The 17,892-nt window shown below is 48.4% G+C and overlaps 1 protein-coding gene across 2 annotated transcripts in view; it reads right to left on the reverse strand.

Moving 5' to 3' along the window:
* SLC51B (SLC51 subunit beta) overlaps nucleotides 1-15,914 on the reverse strand; it is a 36,477-nt gene extending 20,563 nt beyond the window's left edge. Inside the window, exon 1 of one of the 2 annotated variants that reach the window (XM_075346025.1) lies at nucleotides 15,803-15,914. The gene's annotated coding sequence lies outside the window, so the exon portion shown is untranslated. Of the gene's footprint in view, nucleotides 1-15,796 lie in introns of both variants that reach the window. The other variant, XM_075346024.1, reaches the window with a different exon arrangement.
* Between the last annotated feature and the right edge of the window lie 1,978 nt (nucleotides 15,915-17,892).

A 17,892-nucleotide genomic window follows, 5' to 3' on the forward strand; every position in this document is an offset into this window, starting at 1 on the left:
GGGTCTTTCTGGACAGTGTCACAGTAAGTAGGGTAGCATTGGGGACCTGTGCTACCCTGTGGTGGACAGGGGAAAGGGACTGGAGAAGGCTGCATCGGCAGTGAAAGGTAGCGGTTCCCGGCTACCCCCCGTTAATGTTTTAACTCTCTGTTGACCGTTTTCCGTGCCATTTTCCCATTGTGCACCAAGAGGACTGCCGGGCAGGGAACATTTATTGTTAGTAGACTACGCACACCGGCAATTTCTGGTTAATTCCTGACTCTGTGTGAGTTTTCTAGCAAAGCGAACTGTGAGTAACAACATCCCCCGGTCCAACCGGGCACGCAGCTCTCAGACGGCCGCCCATCTCCCTGCACTACAAAGCCCAACAGGTCCCGGGGCCACCATCCCTACCCATGCAGGGGTTAACATATCGCTGCATCACCATCGGTCTCCGGTTACCCCCATAACTGCAGCGGTGGTGTCCATCTTCACCACAACCCGTGGGTGGGGTCGTGGAACATAGACTACCAAAATCTCCCCTGTATATAATCACCCTTTTGTTGTGGTGCCTGTGTGTCGCCCTGGGCAAGCCAGGGGACACAGGTCACACACCACCACACCCCACATCCCAGGTAGGCACACCTAAGCTGAACCAGAAATCCTTGTTGCCTTCCTCCAGGAGTCTGTTGATGCACACCAGGGGGTGGGCCAGGCGGTTGGCTCCGCCCACCAAGGAGCTCACAACTCTGGAGGCAGGAAGTACCAGGCAGATAGAGCTCAGGGAGAGATGGAGTGAGCAGAGTAGCCCAGGCAGGGGCTAGAGTAAACAGCAGAGAAGTGAAAGTGAAGGAAAGGAAAGTGGAAAAGGAGGAAAGCAAGAAGTGGTGACAGAGCAGAGAGTGTGCAAGCCTGAGAGCCCAGCTTTGTGTAGGGCCAGAACAGCAAGGTCAGCGACGGCGGTGACTGTCCGGAGGGGGACCGTTTGGAAGTTCCTGGAAGGACCCCGTTGGCTGTGTGCCCGGTGGTCTGGAGCAGTGTTCCGAAAGACAGTCAGCACCAGGGCAGGGGCCTCTCGGACCCCGGCAAGGCTAGGAGTCGCCAAATTTGCCAAATCCGTCAGTGACGGGGACGTAGATTCCCCCAACAACCAAGTCCCGATTGAAGGCAACAGTCCAACCTGTACAACAGAGGCACCGACACCGCCAGGGCACCAGTCTCTGAGGGCCAGCGCCTGCGGGCAAAGTGTAGTGCTCCTCCGGCCCAGCTTGAAGCCGGGGAGCGGGTTACCGGTGGGGACCCATCGCAACCATCCGTACATACAGGTGCAGGGAAGAGGGACATCACCGTCACCTACCGGGGAAGCAAAGCAGCCGTCTGTGGGACTGTCCTACTAGCCGTTGGTTTACCGTACAAACTGTGTCCGTGTCTCAGGCTGAGTGAGTACCACAGTGCCGCAAGGCACAGCGCTGCCCCCGCGTCCCTGCGCCACCAGGCCCTGCACCTCACAAGCCATCACCGGGCCCCGGGATCACCAACCCCTACCCACGGAGGGGCAACACAACACCTGGCTGCTCCCCATCACCATCCCCGGGATCCCCACATTGAGCAGCGGTGGTGCTACACATCACCACAACCGTGGGTGGCGTCACGGACATTATCTCAACACCCCAAACAAACACCCCCCTTTCACTCACGGGCGAGGAGTGCCGCTCGAGGAAACCCCCGGGATCCGGCCTACGGCTCGAGCCACCACTGAGCAGCCGGACCCGAGCAGAAGGGGTGAGCGCGGTGTGCTGACACCCTCCTCCCCGCCCGCGACAACTTGGCGTCACGAACAGGATCTTACCGCTCTGCCGTCTGGTAGAGGTGCGCCTTGTTACCGCCGGAGGTATCCGGCAGAAAAATTTCAGAAGCCGCCATCTTTGGCGCGAAAAGTTCCCGCTCGAGCGTCTTCTCGAGCAGTAGAGGCGCGAAGGCCAGAACCCCGCCCCGAGAGAGGAGGGGCCGGAAAGAGCTAAGGGGGATGCGATGGCGGCTGGCCGCATGTAGCTGCGGCTATAGAAGCAGGGACGCCAGGACTCTGCAGCAGTATTGGGTTCCTGGAAAAACCTCGTTACCAAGATGCAGGATTCAGCTCGCAACGAGGAAGCCCCCGCGCCCGGCACGGCGACGTGGTTGAGGGACCGGACCGTCCCACTGAGTAACCGTCTGCAGGCCCATATGCAACTCCTCCTGGAGGAGTGGGAGACCGACATGGCGGACGTGGTGGCGGCTATGTGGAGACGCGAGGCGGAAGAGGATTTGGAGGAGCGGGTAAGTGACCCACGCCCCTGTATTCCTGAAGGATCGGCCGCTGCGGCTGAGGGGCCCGGCCGGCTCCCGCTCACCCTGCCTCTCTCCCCGCTATCCGTAATGGCTGCTGCCGCCCCGCCATTAGGCCCGCTACCTACCCAACCGGTAGCGATACCCTGCCCGGCCGCTCCGGCGGACCAGCCGGCTGCAGACGTCCAGGACGGCCCTGAAGTGCACCAAGGGGAACCGCTAGAACCACGGCCCCTTAACAGCGTGGTGCCTGAAGTCCCAATAGAGACTGTGCCAGACCCTGAGCCCGGAACCGTGGCCTGGATGAAGGCCCGGGTGATTCAGTTCCACCGGCGTCAGCAGGGACAACTCCTCCGGATGATGGAGCAGTGGACCAACGAGGTGGAGATGTTGATTACAACTGCCCCGATGTGCGAAAGGGGAATAGATGTAGCAGAACCGACTGGTGACCCACGTCCCTATGTCCTACCTGGACCGGCCGCTGCGGCTGAGGGGCCCGGCCTAGTCTCGGCCTATGCATCGCCCTTGCCGTCACTGATGGGGCGCCTCAACATAGGCTCGCCTACTTTGCTGCTCCATGCTACCGCAGAAGAGGATGAAGTGTTGGATGCTGGAGACCAGGAGGCTGCGGCAGCTGGCGGCAACCCGCCTGACGCAGAAACAAGAAATGACTACTCCTGCCCCAGCTCCGGGCCCGCTGTTGCGGCTGAAGGAGCAATTGAGCGTTCCCGCTATGTGGGGGACCCTGTGGTTTATCATACTCCGCGTACCGGTGGAAATGGGTACCGGGTACCTCTGTCACAGCAGGCATGTCAGTGCATGTTTGAGATGTTGGTGGCAGAGGATGGGTCCGCCTTAGCAGTAGAAGGACCGGAGTAGGGCAATGGATGCCCGCAGCACCGTCCCCGTTGGGACCACCTGCTTGTTTGAAAAGTTTGAAAGTTTTGCCAATAATGAAAATGATCACACCGAAGAAGTAACCTGATTGTTTGCTGTGATTTGCAACCGGCTGGAGCCGGCACCGTTGTCCCCGTGGGGACCGTTTAAAGTTGTTATTGCATGGGAGCTATCCATGGACAAGCCCGTGAACTCTGCAGGGCAACCACAAACGTTAGTGGCTTGTAAATATGTTGGGTACCGTACCGTTTTCCGCAGGCCGCCTCCGGAGAGGCAGGTTGGAGGGAGGGCCCTGAGCAGAGCAGGCTAGGGCCCAGCCACCAAAGGAACCGGTGGCTACCCTCTGGAGGGCAAGGACAGATCCCGCTCGGGTACCGTGTGCTGGACTGTGGGTCAAGGGGTGCTGCCTGGGTTTTAGGGGCAGCATCAGGGCCAGGTTACTTGGGTGGGAGAGAGCGGAAACCGTAACCGTACACCGTTGAAACGTTAAAAGTAAAATGTGCCTCCCGTCTTGGGAAGAAGTTATTGAAAATGTATATATGTTTAACCTGTTATCCCCTTTTTCACAGAAAAATAAAACCGGTGTAGGACGGCAGCCCGCGGACGGTCTGCATTTTGCTAAGGGGGAATGTGTCGCCCTGGGCAAGCCAGGGGACACAGGTCACACACCACCACACCCCACATCCCAGGTAGGCACACCTAAGCTGAACCAGAAATCCTTGTTGCCTTCCTCCAGGAGTCTGTTGATGCACACCAGGGGGTGGGCCAGGCGGTTGGCTCCGCCCACCAAGGAGCTCACAACTCTGGAGGCAGGAAGTACCAGGCAGATAGAGCTCAGGGAGAGATGGAGTGAGCAGAGTAGCCCAGGCAGGGGCTAGAGTAAACAGCAGAGAAGTGAAAGTGAAGGAAAGGAAAGTGGAAAAGGAGGAAAGCAAGAAGTGGTGACAGAGCAGAGAGTGTGCAAGCCTGAGAGCCCAGCTTTGTGTAGGGCCAGAACAGCAAGGTCAGCGACGGCGGTGACTGTCCGGAGGGGGACCGTTTGGAAGTTCCTGGAAGGACCCCGTTGGCTGTGTGCCCGGTGGTCTGGAGCAGTGTTCCGAAAGACAGTCAGCACCAGGGCAGGGGCCTCTCGGACCCCGGCAAGGCTAGGAGTCGCCAAATTTGCCAAATCCGTCAGTGACGGGGACGTAGATTCCCCCAACAACCAAGTCCCGATTGAAGGCAACAGTCCAACCTGTACAACAGAGGCACCGCCACCGCCAGGGCACCAGTCTCTGAGGGCCAACGCCTGCGGGCAAAGTGTAGTGCTACTCCGGCCCAGCTTGAAGCCGGGGAGCGGGTTACCGGTGGGGACCCATCGCAACCATCCGTACATACAGGTGCAGGGAAGAGGGACATCACCGTCACCTACCGGGGAAGCAAAGCAGCCGTCTGTGGGACCGTCCTACCAGCCGTTGGTTTACCGTACAAACTGTGTCCGTGTCTCAGGCTGAGTGAGTACCAAAGTGCCGCAAGGCACAGCGCTGCCCCCGCGTCCCTGCGCCACCAGGCCCTGCACCTCACAAGCCATCACCGGGCCCCGGGATCACCAACCCCTACCCACGGAGGGGCAACACAACACCTGGCTGCTCCCCATCACCATCCCCGGGATCCCCGCATTGAGCAGCGGTGGTGCTACACATCACCACAACCGTGGGTGGCGTCACGGACATTATCTCAACACCCCAAACAAACACCCCCCTTTCACTCACGGGCGAGGAGTGCCGCTCGAGGAAACCCCCGGGATCCGGCCTACGGCTCGAGCCACCACTGAGCAGCCGGACCCGAACAGAAGGGGTGAGCGCGGTGTGCTGACACCCTCCACCCCGCCCGCGACACCTGGAATAACAGACCGGGTCACGCCACCGTGATACCCTCAGAAGTGACCCCTTGGCCCGGATCTAAGTACCCCCTATCCCTGGGCGACACATGAGTTGTATCCATTAAAAACAAAGACAGAACATATACGTTAAAAGCGGATGTCTGAATTAGTGTAATTACCAGTCTGTTTGTTGCGTAGCCGGAATTACTATTCTCAATATCAGAAACAATGAACCCCTGGGATGGTCCACATTATAGGACAAGAGATCCTTCAGGGTACATGGAGATCTATTTGATTCTGTCACTCCTCCATTATGAGCAGAACTAGATCACAGGAACCTAGAAAAACATTTTCTTTCTTTCTCTGATGGATTGACATGCTGCAAGAACTGTATGCTTACACACCTTCATGTACTGAATGTCATCAGCAATTTCATGAGCTGAGGTCAATGTCAATATTTAAAGGGAATCTATCAACAGGTTTTTAACACCTAATCAGAGAGCAGCATAATGTAGAGACAAAGACCCTGATTCCAGCGATGTGTCACTTACTGGGCTGTTTGCTGAAGTTTTGATAAAATCACTGTTTTAATCAGTAGATTATCACTAGAGGACTAGTAAACCTGCTGCCATGTAGTCCTCCATATTTATGAGCTCTGTATAGCCCCGCCCCCACCACTGATGTACACAGAAAGCTGCCAATCAGTGGTGTGGGCGGGGTTATACAGAGCTCAGCATTCAGAGAATTGATAGGTCTGCAAAAAATAAAATAGGGATTTTATAAAAACTGCCGCAAGCAGGCCAGTAAGTGACAAACAACTGAAAACAAGGACTCTGCCCTTACATTATGCTGCTTTCATTTGGGATAGCAATAACCTGATGACAGATCCCCTTTAAAATGCCTAAAAATCAGATTTTAAAACATGGATAGATCTTCAGGTAGGCTGCAAGGAATCTTACATTTTTACAAATGCCTTTTCTGGATCTCTGGCAAGCGAACTATATCCATTACTAAACATATATTAGGGAGTTATATTTTATGACTAAAACACAGCCATCTCCATATATAAATTACTCAGAAGTATAGAAATCTCCTCTGTGGTTTGATGTGTAACGTTTGCTAAGGTCAGGTCCAGTTCTTGCCAATTCCCCGCTATCTCTGCTGTTATCTTGCTGATTTTCGGCGGGGTACTTGTCCCCCAGGTCAGCGGTTGTGACTCAAAGCTTCGCTCTTTCTTTTTCTCTGTTGCCTTATCCAAGTAAACACTCCCGGGGTGAATAGACGCATGACTTTAACCCAGGAAACTCCCACATGAACTGTCAATCTGAGCAGTATCTAGCAGTCATAACCCTGAGCAGTGGGTGGAGGGAAATACGCCGAGAACTGTGCGGGAATCCAAAGAAATCACAAAAAGGCCGGGTTCAAATCGGTGTAATAAAATCATCTGATCTTCATTCAGAAAACCCAGATGATTTTCATCCATATTGTAATCCGCATTCCATCCATATTATACCTCCACCATATGACATCCGTGTGGCGTCCGTATTTATACATCAACGGATTAATATTTAGAAGAACAAGTACAGTTTCCAAGCTTACTAATGGCACTGTATCTGCAAACATCTGATGTAATGTGGATGATATGTGCTGCCCCCGTGCCAGCAGCCGGCGCTGCTCGGATCCGTGCCTGCTGAGGTAGTGGCTCGAGGGTCTCCGGACCTGGGGGTCTCGCGGACATGCCGAATAAAAAGGGGGGACGTAGATGTACGGGCTAGGCCATATTAAGTTCGTGACGCCACCCATGGTGTGTGGTGAGCTGGGACACCACCGCTGCTGTTATGGGGCACCCACGGGAGATGTAGTGGCAGCTGGATATTAACCCCTCCGTGGGTAGGGATGGTTGCCCCGGGACCCAGTGTCTCTGGTGCAGGGTATAGCGACAGCAAGGGGATGCTTGATTACTCACAGTCAATAAATCACATGAGTCTCTGGTAAACCAAGGTCCTGGTGGCCGGCGCCGCGGCCGGTTGCATTCGGATCCCCCACCCGGGCTGGTGGTCGCTATCCTTTTCCTCTGCACTGACTTTGTGTAAGGTGGACCTCCTAGTCTGGAACTCAGGAGTCCGATCCCGGCTGGATGTGGCTTAAGGAGCCGTGCCCGCAGACGCTGGCCCGTGGGATCTATGGGCCCTGGCGGTGACCTCTTATCCCTATCGGTGGGCTGTTGTCTTCTATGAGGGACTTTGGGTGGGACAGGACCTCTAGTCCTGGCCTCAATCGGTTAATTAACCAGTTCCACTTGTTTCTGGCTCCTGGCTTCAGGACCCGAGTACCCCCTTTTGTGCTCCGGTTTCCGGGTCGGTTCCCTGTGTCGGAACCGGCGGGCTACAACCCTGTCCCGGTCCACCTTGGTTCGGCCGAGCCGTCTTCCCGTCTCCTGACGGAGAACACCGTCTGCCTCCTAGCCAAGGTACCAGAGCTCCTACCCTGGCACCGTTCAACTTGAACCTTCTCTGCTGGAGCTACACTTAGCTCCAGCCCACACTCCTCTCCACTTGAACTACAAACTTAATCTGACTCAGACTGCTTGTTTTCCCGCCCTGGGCTGTCCAGACCCCTGGGTGGGCGTGTCCAACCACCTGGTCCCGCCCACTGGTGTGTCTATCTTTCCCTAACGGGGGGTGACTAGGGTTTCAGGTCGGCTGTGTGTTTCCTAAGTGGGGGATGGTGTTATGCAGGGGCAGATACATGAAGAATCCAATTTCTTGGGCTCACCAATAGACTTGAATAGGCAATTCTCCTTTAAAACAGAATAAGGTATGTGGCCATTTTTTCACACTGGCATTTGTGCCATGTGAAAATACTGTCATCTGATTAACCATAATGATATAACATTGGTTTACCTTTACAGTGAATTCCCACATTAAAGATTTTGTTGTAAAAAATTCTGCAACTGAAATTCGTCTCTGTTCATCTCAATGGGATTGTTTAAACAGGTTGTCTGTGACTTCTACATTGATGGCCTGTCCTTAGGGTAGCTCATCAATGTCTGATCGGCTAGGGTCCAACACCTGGTGCCCCTGCTGATCAACTGTTCCGGCGGTGGCAGAAGGTGTCCAGAATTGCTCAGTTCCGGAATTGCCCTGTCAACTGATAGCGGTTGGGGCTCGGTGCTGCACATCTGCCTCCCATTCAAATCAATAGAAAGTGGATGTGCAATGCCTGGCCGCGGCCACTATCAGAATATGGGGCAGCTCCGGAACTGAGCATTTCCAGCTGCCTGTTGCCATCACCAGCACCAAGAATAGCTAATCAATAGGGGTGCAAGGTGTCAGACCCCAGATGATCAAGCATTATCGCAAGGATAGGCCATCAATGTAAAATTAGGGACAACCTCTTTAAGAAGAATTGGACAGTTGTAGAACTTTTTGCAACAAAATCTGCAGCAAGTCTCAAGCCGCTTAAGGCCCCCATAAACATTACACTAGTGTCAGCTGAACCCGCCGATATTGACAGTCTAAAGTGTACGGGAATGGGGTGGACAATGGGCAACTGATTGTGTGGGCAAGTGTCAATAGGGAATGTCTGATTTCAGATTGTCTATTGTATTGTTCTCCTCTCCGATGTGTCAGTCAGCGTCCTTCTCATAGAGCACACAAGAGTTCTTGGCCAAGTGAGGGCTCTTATACATGGGAGTGTGGCCGAGAAGGCTTTTGGCTGACTTATCGGCCTAAGCATCATTTGGCCAATGGCCATATAATGTGTTTTGGGGCCTTCAATAGCAAAAGGACTGCCAAACACAAAGCTTTCGGCTCTGGAGCAGCTCTTTCAGCATTGGCCTACAGTATTTTGGAAGTTATATGGTGACTTGTTTTACAAATCTTACTTTACGCTACTCCTTCTGATAGCAGCTGATTATTGGGGTTCCCAGAGGAGAAGCCTCCAGAGGCTTGGCTTCAGGGAATTTGTGAAAAGGAATTGTCAAAATCTGACACACTAATTAATAAATTTTGTGATCCCACAGATTGAGAACTCCTGTTCCTTCTTCCAATAAAGGTCCTGTCGTGAAAATATTGCCCCATTCAGTTGGTATATAAATTGGTACTCATTAGTACAAATCTTTTTCTTAGGTACTTGTTCTGGGATGTATCAAGACAAGTATTTAATCTAGATCAAGAGAGGTAATTATTCCCCTATACTCTGCCCTGGTCAGACCCCACCTGGAATACAGTGTACAGTTCTGGATCCCCAATTCAAGAAAGACATCGATATATTGGAGCAAGTCCAGAGAAAAGCAACCAATATGGCAGAAGGTTTGCAAACCATGTCCTATGAAGAATGGCTAAAATAACTAGAGATGTTTAGTTTGAAAAAGAGAAGGCTGAGAGGAGACTTAATAGCGGTCTACAAATATCTGAAAGGCAGTCACAGTGCAGCGAGAACCACCCTATTCTCATTAGCACAAGGAAGTACAAGAAGCAATGAGATGAAACTAAAAGTAAGGAGATTTAGATTAGACATTAGGAAAAACTTTCTGACAGTGTGGGCAGCCAGGGAGTGGAACAGGCGACCACGGGAGGTGGTGAGCTCTCCATCAATGGAAATCTTCAAGCGCAAAAATTGGATAAACATATAGCAAGGATGATTTGGGAAAGCCTGCACTCGCAGGGGGTTGGACCCGATGGACTTGAGGTCCCTTCAAACTCTACCATTTTATGATTTATTCTATGATTCATGCAAAAAAAAACAAAAACAAAATGGTTGGCATCTTTACCATGGAGATAGAATTCACACGTGTTTCAAAGAAATTTTTTTTTGGCCCTTTTTTCAGGGAGGCTTTTCCCTTATGGTGTTTCCCTTCATTTGCCTTACAATTTTTTATTTTTTTTTGCAAAAGCATTTGAGTTGGTATTTACGCATTTTAGCTCTCATAAACCTCAATTGTTTTCCCTGCTTTAAAACTTTGGATTTCAGGGTGGCTTTTTTCATTGTGTTTTCATTGTATAAGTTATGTGATCCTAAAAGGAAACTTTGAATCACATGATCTTTGCACATACTGTAGTTTGAATCAATAAAAATGCAACATAAAAATGCCTGCCTGAAAAAAAAAATACCGTATAAGTATAGAGCAACGTGTTTGTCTAACTGCCCCTGTACATATTAGACTAACATGGTCAACACAAAGGACTGGCACATGACTTATTCCTTCCAAAGATAATACCAAGGACCAAGGGGAAGAAATGCGATTCCGTCAGCTAAATAGGAAAGGGTTCTTTACAGTTAGAGCAGTCAGACTGTGGAATGCCCTAACACAAGAGGTAGTAATGGCAGATACTATAACAGCTTATAAAAAGGGCTGGATGATTTCCTCCTTACACAAAACATTGTCAGTTATAAATTATTTATAAGAAAGAGAAAAATATTCAGCTCACCCGTCTTCACTCTAAGATCCACCACCGATGCACGGAAAGCCCTGGCCCGGGCGGAGAAACACAGTCATGAAGAGGAAAATATCCAGCATCAGAAGGAGGAGAGATTGTAGTAAAACTGAAATTTTATTGAATCCATTAAAAACAGGATACAACACGCAAAGAAGCTGGGGACACACAGTGAAACACAGGACTATCCTACGCGTTTCAACCTTGCGGTCTTAATCATGGATTGTTTGGTATCTCCAGAATGAGAAGTTTAAGACTGTGCAAAAAAAGGGGCGTCATAGGTGCTAATTAAGAACAAACATTCACAAAGCTGTGCACTCATTTAAAATCATGGAAGAAAAAGCACAATGAAACCACAATGTGATGTGAAGACAGAGACACCAAAAAAACACAAATAAACACAAATCAATGGAAAAAGAAAAAAAAGAAAAACATATTAAAAAAAAAAAATTTTTTTTTTACATACATGAAAAAACAGGATAAAAGTGAATGTGTGTATATTCATAATAAAAACCTTTATATCCATGTATATGAAATGTAAGGAAGCAAAAAACGAGATTTGTTTATGCACATGCATAAATACGTACGAATACCTAGGCATGTGTATACAAATATATAGACATGTATGCCTATATGCAGGACTGTAAAGAGAGCAAACGACTTGTTGAAAGAAAAAATATATGTACCTCCCAATAAATATAGGAGCTATAAAGGAAGCCTTGTTTTAATATTAATGTTAAGTGCCCTGCTGATTTATTATTTAAGTGGAAGCTGCCAAACTTATGTATAAAGTGTTTTCACTTTTGTGAAGTCGCAGGTACGGCTCGCTACGGCCAGACACTCAAAAACCCCTCCATTCCCCATCATATAGCCATCGATTGCATATATCAATTTCTCAGAAATCATAGCTCTTACCCCATCAAGATTCAGGACTTTATTGTTTCAGCTGTTAATTTTTTATTAACACACAATTATTTTTCCTTTGACAATGAGTTTTTTTACAGAGATGCGGAGTTAGTATGGGGGGGAAATTTTCCCCCTCATTAGCTAATATCGTAGTGGCCATGTTTGAAGAAGTCTATGTCTTCAATATATATAATAATATATTTGCAGATCACATCATCTTCTACACCAGGTATATAGACGATCTACTAATAATATGGAAGGGCACCCCAGAAGAAGCTAAATGTTTTGTTGATTTTGTCAATTCCAATCCCTTTAATTTAAAATTCACCTTTTCCACACACCCTAACAAAATCAATTATTTGGATGTTACTCTGGTTAGCAATCTAAACAAGATTGAGGCTTATCCGTATAATAAAGAAACAGACTGCAATTCTATTTTACAAGCCACCTCTTGCCATCCCCCACACACGATGAAAAATATCCCCCTAGGAGAACTAATTAGAGTCAGGAGAAATTGTTCCAGATCCGATGTATTTACACTAGAGTCAACAAAAACTTTGGCTAGACTCAAATGCAGAGGTTACCCAAAGTGGTGCCTCCAACGAGCACAAACAATAGTGAATAACATAGAGAGAGCAGATTTATTTAAATGTAAAAACAGGAACAAAAATCAAATGCACAATAATGTCACTTTCAGTACTACTTTTTCCCCACAATATAATGAAATAATTAAAATCATAAAGAAGTATCTGCCCCTACTACATGAAGATGTTAATTTACATACTATCCTTGAGAAGTATAACATTAATTTTGTAGCTAAACGAGCAACGAGTTTAGCTAACATCTTGTCACCAAGTGTCATCAACAGTCAAATAACAAGAAAAACGTGGTTATCCTGTTCTGGCTTCTATGGCTGTGGACATAACCAATGTATTTCATGCAAATATGTAAATACAAGTGGAACCTTTACTTCCACACATACAGGCGTCACATACAACGTAAAAAGCTACATAAATTGCAATACTCCTTATGTAATTTATCTTGCTGAGTGTACCACCTGTAGAATTCAATACATAGGTTGTACAGGTGGTCCTCTAAAAAAAAGAATTAGACGGCACATGTCTGATACTTTAAATGTATCTGCCATCAACATCTCAGCGGTCTCTAAACATTTTGTAGATACACACAATAGATGCCTTGATACATTCAAGTTCATGGGTATAGAAAAAGTTTTCAGGCCAGCTAGAGGAGGAGATCATAGGAGAAAACTCCTAAACAGGGAATCCTTCTGGATTTTCAAACTTAATACCCGTATACCACACGGCCTAAATACTCGTCAGGATCTCATTACTCAATACTTTTAGTATATCAAAATAATACAAGCATTTATTACATTTTTTGGTTACATCAATTGGTTTGTTACATTTTGATGGTGTGGATATGTACTGGGCTACTGTTGCGGTTCTCGTCGTGGCCGCATTAAATCACGCTGCAGCCTCTGCTGCGGCGTGTTTTGGGTCCTGTCTCAACGAGCCGCACTCACAGTTTAGCTAAAATGACATTACCTTGACTTATATACTCTTTTGGCAAAGAATATTCTCATCTTCCTTCATTCACATTTTTGTCTCTACACCAATGCATGTTATAACCAATCTGTTGTACTACAGTATGCTCAACTCTTTAACAAACATATTACAAGCTACTTTAGTGCTGACATACATTGCCGCTGCTGCGGCTTTCGTCGCGACCACATACTAATTGCACTGCAGTTTCTCCAGCGGTGTTTTTGAGTGTCTGGCCGTAGCGAGCCGTACCTGCGACTTCACAAAAGTGAAAACACTTTATACATAAGTTTGGCAGCTTCCACTTAAATAATAAATCAGCAGGGCACTTAACATTAATATTAAAACAAGGCTTCCTTTATAGCTCCTATATTTATTGGGAGCTACATATATTTTTTCTTTCAACAAGTCGTTTGCTCTCTTTACAGTCCTGCATATAGGCATACATGTCTATATATTTGTATACACATGCCTAGGTATTCATACGTATTTATGCATGTGCATAAACAAATCTCGTTTTTTGCTTCCTTACATTTCATATACATGGATATAAAGGTTTTTATTATGAATATACACACATTCACTTTTATCCTGTTTTTTCATGTATGTAAAAAAAATTTTTTTTTTTTTAATATATTTTTCTTTTTTTTCTTTTTCCATTGATTTGTGTTTATTTGTGTTTTTTTGGTGTCTCTGTCTTCACATCACATTGTGGTTTCATTGTGCTTTTTCTTCCATGATTTTAAATGAGTGCACAGCTTTGTGAATGTTTGTTCTTAATTAGCACCTATGACGCCCCTTTTTTTTGCACAGTCTTAGGGGTGCTTCACACACAGCGAGGTCGCTGCCGAGATCGCTGCTGAGTCACGCTTTTTGTGACGCAGCAGTGACCTCATTAGCGATCTCGCTGTGTGTGACACTGAGCAGCGATCTGGCCCCTGCTGCGAGATCGCTGCTCGTTACACACAGCCCTGGTTCGTTTTCTTCAAAGGCGCTCTCCCACTGTGACACACAGATCGCTGTGTGTGACAGCGAGAGCGCGACAAATGAAGCGAGCAGGGAGCAGGAGCCGGCGTCTGACAGCTGAGGTAAGCTTGTAACCAAGATAAACATCGGGTAACCAAGGTGGTTACCCGATATTTACCTTAGTTACCAGCCTCCGCAGCTCTCACGCTGCCTGTGCTGCCGGCTCCGGCTCTCTGCACATGTAGCTGCTGTACACATCGGGTTAATTAACCCGATGTGTACAGCAGCTAGGAGAGCAAGGAGCCAGCGCTCAGTGTGCGCGGCTCCCTGCTCCCTGCACACACAGTTAAGCGGTGTGCGCTGGTAACTAATGTAAACATCGGGTAACCATACCCGATGTTTACCTTAGTTACCAGTCTCCGCAGCTTCCAGACGGCGGCTCCGTGCAAGCGCAGCGTCGCTTACATGTCGCTGCTGGCTGGGGGCTGTTCACTGGTCGCTGGTGAGATCTGCCTGTTTGACAGCTCACCAGCGACCATGTAGCGATGCAGCAGCGATCCTGACCAGGTCAGATCGCTGGTCGGATCGCTGCTGCATCGCTAAGTGAGAAGGTACCCTAAAACTTCTCATTCTGGAGATACCAAACAATCCATGATTAAGACCGCAAGGTTGAAACGCGTAGGATAGTCCTGTGTTTCACTGTGTGTCCCCAGCTTCTTTGCGTGTTGTATCCTGTTTTTAATGGATTCAATAAAATTTCAGTTTTACTACAATCTCTCCTCCTTCTGATGCTGGATATTTTCCTCTTTATAAATTATTTAGTGACGAAATGTAGAATTGGTGGAGGAAGGTTGAACTAGATGGTCTTTTTTCAACCTATGTAACATAGCTAAGATATTAGCAGGACTGGCCGACAGTCTAATGTGTATGGGGACCACCCAAATCTCCTGACAGATGTTGTGAGAGAAAGGATTTCTCATGTTGGATTTCTGACAGCCAAACCTTTTATTATTGCTTTTAAAGGGAATTTGTCATCAAGTTTTTGCCACCTAATCTGAGACCAGCATAACGTAGGGGCAGAGACCCTGATTCCAGCGCTGTGTCCCTTACTGGGCTGCTTAGTATAGTTTTGATAAAAATCATTGATTAATCAGCTGGTGATTATCATTGGAGGACTACTTGGCCTCCTGCCAGGTAGTCCAGTATATTCATGAGCTCTGTATAACCACACCCCCACCACTGATTGGCAGCTTTCTGTCTACACTGTCCATGGGCTGTACGCAGCTCCACATTGAAATAACTGCTCGATCTGCATAAGAGTAAACTTGAATGTTATCAAAATGACAGCAAACAGCTGAGTAAGTGACACATCGCTGCAATCGGGGGCTCTGCCCCAACGTTACACTGCTTTTGGATGGAGTAGTAAAAACCTGCTGACAGATTCCCTTTAACACTCACTCTGTGCTTCGTTTTTCCAGTGCAGATGTGTCTTCCACAATGTTTGCTATGGATCACACACTCAGTTTCACTCACATTTGAGGCCATTAATACTATTTCATATTCATGCTCAACCAACTGAACATACATTAGAATAATCAGATAATAATCAGGTTAACTGTAAAAAATCAGTAACAGCCTGTGACCTCCCATGTGCCAATTAAGTGGCTTCTATTGCTGCATAGGCACCTCTGGGGGGCACAGCTTCCCCAGCATCCCCCCCACCAAAATTACACCCCTGCTAAAAATACGTAAACCGTTTTATCATATCATATACAGCTACGACTGAGCTAAAAACAACCATGTACATCATAGACGGATGATCAGATTATTCCCTAAGCGTGCAGAAATCACATATGTCTTACCCGCACCTTCCCAGATGAGTGACAAGTGAGATCCAAGTCATTGGCAGACTGGCAAACTCTGCTCTGTGTTTTATATTTCAAGCCAGGACTGCCCGGTGCCCTTGGCATACAACCCTGCTTATCTCTGAGTGCAATAACTTTTTGATTCCTGAAGTGTCTTTGACCCTAAGTTTCTGGTTATACAATAACCAGCCCATCCCCAACACAGAAGCAGAAACGCTCTCATAGGCAACGATCCTTAACTCTGTCGTTGCCCTGTATCTGTTAAACCCTTGAATGCAAACTAGTTTATATAGTCTTATAAGATATTTATTCTTGTAGAGGAAAACTACATCAGTGAACAGTAAAATGCAATAATTGTAACACCGCCAAACATTTGCCCTTTTAAAGTGAAGAAACCAAAACAACAGAGTATCCCTGAACTATGTAAATAGGTCCATATGCACAGAAGGATGAAATATCCTATATACACTGTGTGTAGAATTATTAGGCAAATGAGTATTTTGATCACATGATAATTTGTATACATGTTGTCCTACTCCAGGCTGTATAGGCTTGAGAGCAACTACCAATTAAGTAAATCCGGTGATGTGCATCTCTGTAATGAGGAGGGGTGGGGAGTAATGACATCAACACTCTATATAAGGTGTGCTTAATTATTAGGCAACTTCCTTTCCTTTGGCAAAATGGGTCAGAAGAGAGATTTGACGGGCTCTGAAAAGTCCAAAATTGTGAGATGTCTTGCTGAGGGATGCAGCAGTCTTGAAATTGCTAAACTTTTGAAGCGTGATCACCGAACAATCAAGCGCTTCATGGCAAATAGCCAACAGGGTCACAAGAAGCGAGTTGGGCAAAAAAGGCTCAAAATAACTGCCCATGAATTGAGGAAAATCAAGCGTAAAGCTGCCAAGATGCCATTTGCCACCAGTTTGGCCATATTTCAGAGCTGCAGCGTTACTGGAGTATCAAAAAGCACAAGGTGTGCCATACTCAGGGACATGGCCAAGGTAAGGAAGGCTGAAAAACGACCACCTTTGAAAAAGAAATGTGACGCCCTGGACTAGCCAGGTAGTCAGAGAAATAACACCACACACACCCCCTCCCCTGGATAGTTACACCAGTCAACCAAAAACCCTTGTTGCCTCCCTCCAGGGTCTGATGTCCACACCAGGTGGGGCGGAGCCAGGCGGTTAGCCCCACCTACCGAGGAGTTTACAGGCCTGGAGGCGGGTAAAGCAGTAGTTCAGTGTTGGAGGTGAAAGTGAGAGGTCAGAAACTGCAAGTGTCTGGGTTGGAGCCCAGGCACTGACAGCAAGGTCGGCAGATGGTGGTGGCCATCTGCAGGAGTTAGCGGATTTCTGCGGAACCGTAGGACCGGGGTTGGGCGGTGGCCCACCGGTACCGAACCGGGGAGCGGAGTGAAGTTAAGCACACAGGCAGGGCCATCAGACCCCGACTAGGCTTGGAGCCGCCGACAACGGTCGAATCCGAGAGTGACCGGAACCCCAGGGGTTTCCTAACACCCAAGTCCCGCTAGAAGGCAACAGTCCACACTATGAGGATATACAGCCACCGCCACAGGCTAGAGATCCAAGGGCCAGCGCCTGCGGGCAAAAGGGCTCCTACGATACCAATACGCCGGGGAGCGGACTACCGTTGGGAAACCATCGGAGTCGACACATGTTACATGGGTGCAGGGAAAGACAGCCACCATCACCTGTCCGGGGAGAGCAAAGACACTGCAGCCAGCTGCAGGACCCGTCCATCTGGCCGTTTGGTTTACCAGAGACTTTGTGACTTTCTGTCTGAGTGAGTACAACAGTGCCATCCGGCACCCCGCCGCGCTGCCCCTGCAATCCTGCACCCCAGCCATCCAGCCTCCCCGCATCATCACCGGGCCCCGGGAACACCAACCCCTACCAACTGAGGGGACAACACCCTAGCTGCTCCCTACCATCGCTCCCGGGATCCCCGTCACCAGCAGCGGTGGTGCCATCATCACCACGTCCCGTGGGTGGCGTCACGAACTATCTCCCCAAACAAATCATCCCTTTTCACTCACGGGTGAGGAGCGCTGCTCGAGTCCCCGGGTCCAG

The sequence above is a fragment of the Anomaloglossus baeobatrachus genome, chromosome 4 (assembly GCF_048569485.1).
Source record: "Anomaloglossus baeobatrachus isolate aAnoBae1 chromosome 4, aAnoBae1.hap1, whole genome shotgun sequence".
NCBI classification, from domain to species: Eukaryota; Metazoa; Chordata; class Amphibia; order Anura; family Aromobatidae; genus Anomaloglossus; species Anomaloglossus baeobatrachus.